Below are 10,273 nucleotides of genomic sequence, written 5' to 3'. Positions count from 1 at the left end.
CATCAAATTCAGTGTGCCAGCATGGGGTGCACCAATACTATTTCCGAAGAAGAATGACGGAACGCTGAGATGCGTACAAATTATCGAGAGCTGAACGAGATGACACTTTAGAACACGTTTCCACTATCATTTATTTAATCAGCTTCGAGGAGCTGATATCCTTGTGAAAATGGATTTGACATCTGAATACCATCAACTAGAGTCTGACGAGAAGATGTACCCAAGACGGCTTTCCGAACTAGGTACGGCCACTATGAGTTTATAGTGATGCCTTTCGGATTAACAAATGCCCCGGCTGTATTTATGGACCTTATGAATCGTGTGTTTCATCCATACTTGGACAAGTTCGTCCTAGTCTTCATAGATGATGTACTTATCTACTCAAAGAACAAGGAGGAACATGAAGAGCATTTGAGGACTACCTTGGAGACGTTAAGGGCAGAGAATCTCTATGCTAAGTTCAGCAAATGCGAGTTTTGGCTTAAGGAAGTGAATTTCCTTGGATACATAGTGACCGCGGATGGAATTCGAATGAACCCTGCAAAGGTAGAAGCGGTACAACAATGGAAGTCACCGACTATACCAGATGAGATTCGGAGTTTCTTAGAACTAGCGGGATATTATCGGAGATTCATCGAGGGATTTTCAAAGATAGCAAGGCCAATGACTCAACAATTGAAGAAGTGAGTCAAAGTGAATTGGACACCGGAATGTGAGGCGAGTTTCCAGTTGTTGAAGAAGAAGTTGACCACCGTACCGATTCTCGCTGTGCCAGAGCCCGACACTAACTATGTGGTATATACTGATGCATCGAAGGTTGGACTGGGATGTGTACTTATGCAGAATGGGAAAGTGGTTGTGTACGCATCAAGGCAGTTGAGGCCACATGAGTTGAACCATTTGTGGAGAGGTGTCTAGCATGTCAACAAGTGAAAGCCCTACATCAACGACCCTAAGGGAGACTGCAACCACTAGAGATTCCGGAATGGAAAGGGGAGCATGTTGCAATAGACATCGTGACAGGATTACCGAGATCTCAACGAGGAAACACGATTATTTGGGTGATTATTGATCGTCTCACCAAATCTGCCCACTTTGTACCGGTTCGTGATACTTATGGAGCTAATAAGTTGTCCAAGATGTATGTGCGAGAGATCATACGCTTACATGGAGTACCGGTGACAATTACATGTGATCGTGATTCGAAGTTTACATCTATATTTTAGATGAGCCTACAACGAGAGTTAGGCACCAAGTTGAATTTCAGTACTGCGTTCCACCCGCAGACTGATGGACAAACAGAGAGGACGATACAAACTTTGGAGGACATGTTGAGAGCTGTAGTGCTAGATCGAGGAGTAGGATGGGAGGAAGTACTGCCACTAATAGAGTTCGCTTACAACAATAGTTACCAGGCGACTATTAACATGGCCCCGTATGAGGCATTGTATGGGAAGAAATGTAGATCTCCACTTTATTGGGATGAAGTGGGTGAGAGAAGAGTCCTTGGACCTGATTCCGTGGAAGAAATGATAGAGATTGTCCGACAAATCCGTGAGAGGATCAAGGAAGCTCAGGATCGACAGAAATCGTATGCTGATGTTCGAAGAACCGATCTACAGTTCGAAACAGGTGATAAAGTCTTTCTAAAAGTAGCTTCGTCTAAAGGGATAACTCGGTTCGGTGTGAAGGGCAAGTTGAGACCACGATTTATTGGACTGTATGAGATTCTTGATAGAGTAGGTCCCGTAGCGTATAGATTGGCGTTACCACCATGCTTTGGGAATGTGCACGATGTCTTCCATGTGTCAGAATTTGAGGAAGTATGTGTTCAACCCTAGCCACATAATTCATCAATAGGAGATGATGATCTTGAATCTGAATTTGAGTTATGAAGAGAAGCCTGAAGCTATTCTAGATCGGAAGGTTCAAGAGTTAAGAAACAAGTCTATTGCTTCAGTGAAGGTTCGGTGGAGAAATCATGGTGTTGAGGAAGCTACGTGGGATCTAGAAGACAAGATGAAGGAGAAGTACCCGGAACTGTTCGAATAATCTAAGCAAATTTCGGGACGAAATTTTTGTGAAGGTGGGTAGATTGTAACACCCGTCTTTTAGTACCTTTCGCGATTAGTTTTGTTTTGAGAATGAGTGAGTGATAGACCTTGATTAAAATACCGTCTTCGTTTTGTTTGGTTACGATTGGAAATAGTGAATGCTCGAATTGTTGTTGGTTAATCGTGTGGTGAAAATAGTCGACGAGATTGACGTGAGATTCGTTGATTAGAAAAATGGGCAGTCGTTGACAAGTACTCGGAATAACACCAAAGTACTAAAATAAAGACACAACAATTTAACCTATGTTCTGACTTAAATATATGGGCCTATTACTTTATCAATCTTGTTCTAGCCCCTTTTTTTGTTGGGAAGCCCAATAAAATAAATTCTTTTCTGCAGTCAAATTTTTGGTCAAATAATTCTCCCAACTTCTCCCACACGGTTTTGCCATATCTCCATCTTCCCTCAAAATCTCCAACTGATTTTCCTCTCCTTATTTTTAACTCACGCAGCCATCTCTTCCTCACCCATTCTTCCATCCAAAATCTGAGAAAAGAAATCGCAAATACCGTGAGTTCAACATCCAATCTGCTGTTATTTTCTTATCTTCTTCCACAAAGGTAAATTCTCCTTATTCCATTGAATATGAAAAATCTCCATACTTTGGTTCCATAATCAAAATTCTCAATATCACAGTTTGAGAGGAGAAACCGAGACTTATCATGAAATCAATTCTCCTGACTAGACAATTTTCTCTTCCGAAGGTATTTATACAAATTCCTGAAATTCTCTGCATTTCACATCATAGTTATATATATTCATAGTAGTTCACGGCTAGAAAAGATTTAGTCTTGAATTTCTTGAAACTTGTTGAAGGATATTTTTTTACCGCCTAAAGCTCCGATCTTTGATGCTTTAGAAGTTGCCATTTTATATCTCTTTTCAACCTAAATTCTGTGAGATACCTCTGCCCATTAATAAGTGAAATCAAACAAATAGAATTTCTAAATTTGGGGAAAAACAAAGAGGGACTTACCGGTTGTGGGTAGCGGCGCCGCCGAGGACGGATGCTGAGCCGGTTGGAGCTTAGCGGCGACGGAGGGGCAGTGACAGTAGCTATGGATGTTTTCCTTAATTTTTTAAGATAGTAGATAGGAAGGGAGATGAGCTTGCTGTTTCTGATTTGGTAATTTGAGATGAAAATTGAGAGGAGTTAGAGATGAGAGAGAGACGAGTTGTGCCGTTGAGGTTGTCTGTTCTTTTTGAGATTTATGAGAGAGATACGATGGTGGTGACAAGGAGTATACTTTTTACCCTTTTATTTACTTGTCATTTTCTTTAGTTTCATTTATGTAATGGGCCACTTTAATTTCATGAATTGGGCCTCTAACTAAATTCTTTGTATAATAGGCTTACTGGGGCATTTGTCTAGAAGTGGACCAGTTTAATTGTTTAGGTGGTTTGGTAGTATGGTGTATGGAGTTGTGTAGGAAGTTGTACGTGAGTTTGATTGGGAGTATAGTATGTATGTTCCTTATTCTTTTGGCATATGATTTGTTTAGGCCAGTGAATTGTTTGCTAATTGCAATCGAATTTTGTTTCGGCCAATTTAATAGTACTTGCTTAGTTTGGGGGTTTAATTAATTATTTCGGGCCGTTTATTTGGCGATGAATTAAATCATGAAAATATGAGAACCTTATATTTATGGGATTTAGAATTTAGTCGCTTGGTCTATTTTTTTAGTAATAACCGAGAGTTCAAGTATGTCGGCCACCATTGGGTTTTGTGTTTGATTGATGAGTCTGTTTTATTATTTATGTACGATGGATAAATTTTTCACACCCACATAGGATGCATGCATTGTCTTTAATTAAATTATTTAGCAAAGCCTGATTTTTTGCATATCATGTTTTTAAAAAAAAGGGTGAACTTTTGCACGTTGTTGAGGTTGGGACAGGAAGTTGGTGGAGGAGCTAAGCTTTTGAGATGGGCTTTCGTTTTAAATAAGGACTATGTCCTAAATACTATTTTATGTGAAAGGAGGTGAAAATTTGTTTGTCTTGCCATGTTTTGTGTTTGAATGAACCTATCTGAAGTGGCTATGCCATGTATGTTTAATCGAATTCGGGTCCCAGTAGGGCCGCAAACCCTGCTCGGACTAGTGTACACCCAGTAGATCGTGCGCTATCTCTTTGGAGTTGGCCGGTCTAGTGACTTGGTTCGTGGCCACGTTCCTTGTCATGTATGTTCAGATATGGTGATGGTGATGTGGATAGAAGATGGTTGCAACCGAAATTTATGTGAAAATGCTTTTTAGTGACTTGGGTTCTTTTCATTTAAAACCCCCAAGATCACTCGGTATGGCTTGACAAACTGATTTGGCATGTGTCCACTGAGTGCATCAAGTACTCAGCCCTGCATATTTGTTTTTCTTAATGTGCAGATTGAGCGACGACGGGTGTGGAGGATGTTGAGCAGAATTCATGGATTATTTATGTTTGGCTTAATATTGTTAGATATGTCGTGTCTTCATACTCGGAATTTTCCGTGTCTTGAACGCTTCCGCTAGGTGTCTTTTCTTCAAAATTGTTTTAGTATTGAGAACCTAACTCTTTTCAAAATTGTCTACTTTCTAGTCTTTATTTCTTAGAATTGGTACTTTGTTGAAATGATACTATGTTGTTTTCTAAGTTATTTCAATTATTTAAATATTTTGGTCAAAGATGTGTGTTTCCCCCTTTCTTCCCCGCTTCTTTAATCATCCCCTAGTCGCGATCAACCGTATTTTCTATCCTTAGAAAATACGGGCGTGACATGATCCAAGAGGATCTTGTGTGAAGTTACTGACTCGTTTCTTGAGTGTGCAGGGCACGAATCAAGTGGGTGAACCAGCTAGGGTTTCGATCAAGAAGCTTGTAATAGTTAGGGTTCAATTACTTGTATCCTTAGTACATTTACACCATTGTATTTGTATAAATCAGCCGCGTGGTTGAGAGTTTGGCTGAGTTCTCTTGTACAAGAACAAAGAGGTCTCGGTAATTAGTGGATCTAGACTAATCTCATACCTACAGTGGTATCAGAGCCACGGGGGGATTAGTCTAGCACGCCGAGTAGCTTAAGGAGGTGGGCAAGTGGAATCCTCCTTCAAGAGGGGATTCGCTCTGGTAAATTGGTTGTGATCTCTCTCTTGTTTTTCTTTTCTGTTTAGTGTCAAACATAGGCTTGGGCTTTTGTTTCTAGCAGACAGTCTTTGGCAAAGACTTAGGACTTTCTGTGCTTTCTTTTCTGTGTTTCTTCCGCTGGTTCCTGTTCTCTGTGATCTTGTGATCTCATTTTACTTGACCACCAAGCACTTTGTGCTGCCCAAGTGACCCCCTGCGCCCTCCAGTAGTGAGTGATTACGAGCTGGGATAGCCTTGGCCAGCTTTGCTCATGACAGTCAAGGATTTGAGGTCATATCTGTTGTGTGAAAGCTGTGTGTCTGGTCTTGTGTTGCTTGTGCATGTCTCTGTGTTCTCAGGTGTGTAAGGCTTTGTGTTTCTGTCTTGCTTCCTGTGTTCTTGCAAAAATTCTTGCTAAAATGGCTCAGCCTGTTGGTTTGGTTCCTTATAATGGTAAAAATGATTTTGCTATTTGGAAACAGAAAATGAAATATGTTTTGATTCAGCAAAAAGTTTTCAAAGTTGTTGATAGTACTTTACCTGAGGATACTGCTCAGGACAAAAAAGATTAAATGAATGAGTTGGCTAGGGCTACTATTGTGTTAAATCTGTATGATTTTGTGATTAGGAAAGTTGATCATGAGGAATCTGCTGCTGAAATGTGGAAATTGCTTGATACTCTGTATACTGAAACCTCTATGTCTTCAAGAATGTACTTGCTTGAAAAGTTGTTTAAATTTAAGCTTGATCTTGCAAAAGATATTGATGACAATGTGGATAGGTTTCAGAAGCTTGTTCAGGACATTAAGAGATCAAGTGATAAAACTATAGATGAATACACTAGCATAGCCCTCATGAATGTCATATCTGATTCCTATAGTGATGTTAAGGCTGCCATAAAGTATGGTAGGGATTCTGCTCCTCCTTATCATTAGTTCCCTGAAATCTAAAGAACTTGAACTTAAGGAGAGAGCTGCTGATAAGAATACTTATAACAAGGTGTTAATTGTCAGAGGAAGATCTAAATCTAGAGGGGGCAATGAGCCCAGTAGTGGTTCTGGTAATACCTCTAACTCTAGGAAAAAGTTTAGGTCTATGTCTAGAAGTAAGGATCCTAAAACCTATAGGAAGTGTTTCAACTATGGAGATATTGGGCATTATAAGAAAGATTGCACTAAGCCTAAGAAGAATAAGTTTCCCAACAATAATACCCAGGTTGAAACCCTTGTTAATGTTGCTACTTATGATAATGTGAATGATTCTGTGTTCATGGTGCATGATCTGCAATTTGTGAATGTTTCTCCTGCCTACCCTTTTACATCTAATGATTGGCTATGCGATTTTGGATGTACTTATCATGTGAGTCCTTTCAGGGAAGTTTTTTCTGAGCTGAAACCTGTAACTAAAACTTTTGTGTCAATGGCTGATGACAAGAAGTGTGAAATTCTTGGGATTGGCACTGTGTGTTTGAAGTTTGAAAATGGTTATGTGCTCAACTTGAAGGATGTGAGATATGTTCCTGATCTTTGCTATATTTGATGTCCTGTACTGCTCTTGAAAATGAGGGTATGGGGGGAAAGTGGGGGGAAGGCTGTATGAAAATTTGTAAAGGATCTATGTGTCTGTTCAAGGCTAAAAAGAAGTGTGGTTTATATGTCTGTACTGCTGTGCCTCTTACATGTGAAAAAGTTGTTGCCAATGTTGTTAAATCTGATAGAACTATATTGTGGCATAATAGGCTAGGTCACATGAGTGCTAAAGGCCTGAGTATTCTGTAAAAACATGCCATCCTATCTGATAATGATGTTCATAGTGAGCTGCCTTTCTGTGATCCATGTGTGCTAGGTAAACAACATAGGGCCTCCTTTCCTTCTACTCCTGCACCTGCAAATGTGAGTACATGTATTCTGGAATATTTGCGTATGGATGTTTGGGGTCATGATTCTGTGTCTTCTCACTCTAGATGTGTTTATTTCTTGTCTGTGATTGATGATTTTTCAAGAAAAGTATAGTGTTTTCTCATGAGACATAAGTCTGAGGTGTTTGAAAAATTGAAAACTTGGAAAATTTTGATTGAAACTCAGACTGGCAAGAAAATTAAGGCTATTAGAACAGATAATGGTCTGGAGTTTTGTAATAATCAAATGGATGACTTGTGTGATGGTTTTGGAATCAAAAGACAGAACTGTGCCTTATACCCCTCAGCAAAATGGGGTTGCTGAGAGAATGAACAGGACTTTGCTTGATAAAGTGAGATGCATGTTTTCTAAGTCTAGTTTATCAAAAAAGTTTTGGGGTGAGACTTTATTAACTGCTACTTATTTGGTGAATAGGTCTCCTTCTATGTCTTTGGTTGGTTAGTGTCCTGAATATGTGTTTTATGGAAAGCCTCTTAACTTTTCTCATCTAAGGATTTTTGGCTGTACTGCTTTTGTGCATACTAAGTCTGATAAACTTGAGCCTAGATCTAGAAAATGTATTTTTCTAGGTTATCCTGAGGGTGTCAAAGGTTATAGAGTCTGGCTAAGGGATGAATCTGGGTTCAAGGTCATAATAAGTAGGGATGTAGTCTTCAATGAAGATGAATTCACCTGCTTAAAATTGACAAGTAGCCCAAATCCTATAGATGTGGACACTGAACCCCTCAATGAGGTGGAGTCCTCAAATACACTCACTGGTGTGGAGCATCATAGTGATGCTTCAAGTGAGGTGAAACAGCCTTTCTGGAATACTTATCCAGTCTTTACACCTAATGAGACACCTAATGAAGGAAATCCAAATGTGATCCATGATATGCCTGCCCAAAATGTTGATGACAATGTGCCTAACATGCATGAGAGTCCTGTTAGAAATGTTCCACCTGTTCCTGCCCAGAATGTGATACATATCCCTAGTGGCATTCAAAATGCTATTGATGATACTAACTTGAAGGATTATGTGTTATCTAGAGATAGAACTAGAAGGGTCAATGTAAAAAGACCTTCTAAGTTTGATGGCTTTGTTGGTTTAGTTGCTCTTATAAATTTGGCTTTCAATGTGTATGAATCTGATGGGGATGAGCCCCAAACTTATAAGTAGGCTACTAAATCTAAATTCTGGAGTTAGTGGCATAAAGCCATGTTGGAGGAGATGCATTCTCTAAAAATTAATCTTACTTGGATTCTTGTACCTTTGCCTCCTGGTGCATCTGTGGTTGATTGCAGGTGGCTTTACAAACTGAAAAATGAGGTGGAGGGCCTTAGGTACAAGGCCAGATTAGTGGCAAAGGGTTTTACTCAACAAGAGGGGGTAGATACACAAAATTTTTTGCCCCTGTTGTTAAATTCACTACTCTCGGGATGATGCTTTCTTTGTGTGCTCATTATGATTGGGAATTAAAGTAAATGGATGTTAAAACTGTCTTCTTGCATGGTGATCTTAATAAGCCAATTTATATGAAACAGCCTGAGGGCTTTGTTGATACCAAGTTTTCCAATCATGTTTGCTTGTTAAAAAAGGCCTTGTATGGTTTAAAACAATCTCCTAGGCAGTGGAATATCAGGTTTAATACATGTATACATAAGTTAGGCTTTATTAAAAGTACCTTTGATGATTGCTTATATGTTAAGAACCTTGATACTTTGCATGTGTTCTTGCTGTTATACGTTGATGACATGCTTATCATGGGTCCTTGTTTGAAAACCATTAAGGGTGTACAAGCTGCTTTGAGTGAGAATTTTGACATGAAGGATCTTGGTGATGCTCAGAAAATCTTAGGGATTAATATCTATAGAGATAGGAAAATATCTACCATTTTGTTGCATCAAGAGCCTTGTGTATACAAAATTTTGAAAAAATTTAACATGTTTGATGCTAAACATGCGTCTGTGTCTTTAGCTGCTCATTTTATGTTGAGTAAAGATCCGTGTCCTAAGTCTCAGACTGAAGTTGATGCTATGAAGAGAATTCCCTATGCTAATGCTATTGGTTCTGTGATGTATTTGATTATGAGTACTAGGCCAGATATTACCTATGCTGTCTCATGCCTGAGCAGGTACATGTCTAATCCAGGTCCTGTGCATTTAGAAGCTTTGAAATGGCTTCTGAGATATTTGAAGAACACAACCAAGTATGGGTTGTGCTACTCCAAGTGTGATGAGGGTGTTATCCTCACTGGTTATGTAGACTCCAATTATGCTAATGACAGGGATAAGAGGAAGTCAACCACTTCCTATGTGTTTACTATGTGCAAGTCATGCATTAGTTGGAAGTCTCAATTGCAGCATATAGTGGTTCTGTCCACTACTGAGTCAGAATACATTGCTATTACTGAAGCAATGAAAGAAGTTGTGTGGTTAAAGGGGGTACTCTTTGAACTTAAGTTTGTGAAGGATTCTCCTACTATTTTTTCTGATTCTTAGTCTGCAATTCAATTATGTAAAAATCTTGTTTTCCATGATAGGACAAAGCATATAGATGTAAGGTTTCATTACATTAGGGATATTGTAGAAAAGGGTGAAATTTTTCTTCAAAAAGTGCATACAGATAAAAACCCAGTTGACATGGGAACTAAGCCCTTACCCTTAGAAAAACTTCTTTTCTGCATTAAATACTTGCATTTTGATCTAGGATAGGTTGCATGTCCCGGGGAAAAGACCTCGGCCTCCTTATCTGCTGTGGTAAGGGTGATAGGTGGCTAGAGGCATAAAGTCCTTGTAGACTAATGGGTGTCGCCCCTCTGATGTCAAAAGGCAACCTGGTGGTTTCCAAATTGCTTGTGGACTTAGTCCTTTGGTGCTGAGGAAACTGTCTTGTAGGCTGTGATGAAAATGCCTTAGCCTATAACATGTGATTGGTTTCCCAGAATAATGTCCTTTGGAGTATGTTGGATAATGGTGTTGACTATTATTTGGGCTATCTTTTCTTTGAGCCCAGAAGGAATTAATTGGGCTCCCTCTCCTGGATCATGCTTCCACCAGATGCTGCCATGTGCTCCCTCTCCTGGATCATGCTTCTCCACCGTTGGATCGTAGACCACCTTCGTACTAGGTCCTCTCCCTCGGGTTAATTAATAAAG

At 39.5% G+C, this 10,273-nt stretch overlaps 2 long non-coding RNA genes across 3 annotated transcripts; one reads left to right on the top strand and one right to left on the bottom strand.

Moving 5' to 3' along the window:
• Positions 1 to 2,238: 2,238 nt before the first annotated feature.
• Positions 2,239 to 3,531, bottom strand: LOC125193850. The gene is made up of 2 exons (XR_007171648.1): positions 3,092 to 3,531; positions 2,239 to 2,601 (listed from the first exon to the last, which is right to left on the bottom strand). It is a non-coding gene; the product is annotated as an uncharacterized LOC125193850 (long non-coding RNA).
• Positions 2,559 to 4,750, top strand: LOC125196767. 2 transcript variants are annotated; one of them, XR_007171942.1, is made up of 3 exons: positions 2,559 to 2,675; positions 2,752 to 2,819; positions 4,500 to 4,750. It is a non-coding gene; the product is annotated as an uncharacterized LOC125196767 (long non-coding RNA). The 2 variants fall into 2 exon arrangements; XR_007171941.1 differs by lacking the exon at positions 4,500 to 4,750 and adding an exon at positions 3,980 to 4,324.
• Positions 4,751 to 10,273: the final 5,523 nt, after the last annotated feature.

The sequence above is a fragment of the Salvia hispanica genome, chromosome 6, assembly GCF_023119035.1.
Source record: "Salvia hispanica cultivar TCC Black 2014 chromosome 6, UniMelb_Shisp_WGS_1.0, whole genome shotgun sequence".
Classification (NCBI taxonomy): Eukaryota; Viridiplantae; Streptophyta; class Magnoliopsida; order Lamiales; family Lamiaceae; genus Salvia; species Salvia hispanica.
The sequence above is the reverse complement of the archived record's forward strand: the minus strand, read 5'-3'. Positions and strand labels throughout refer to the sequence as shown.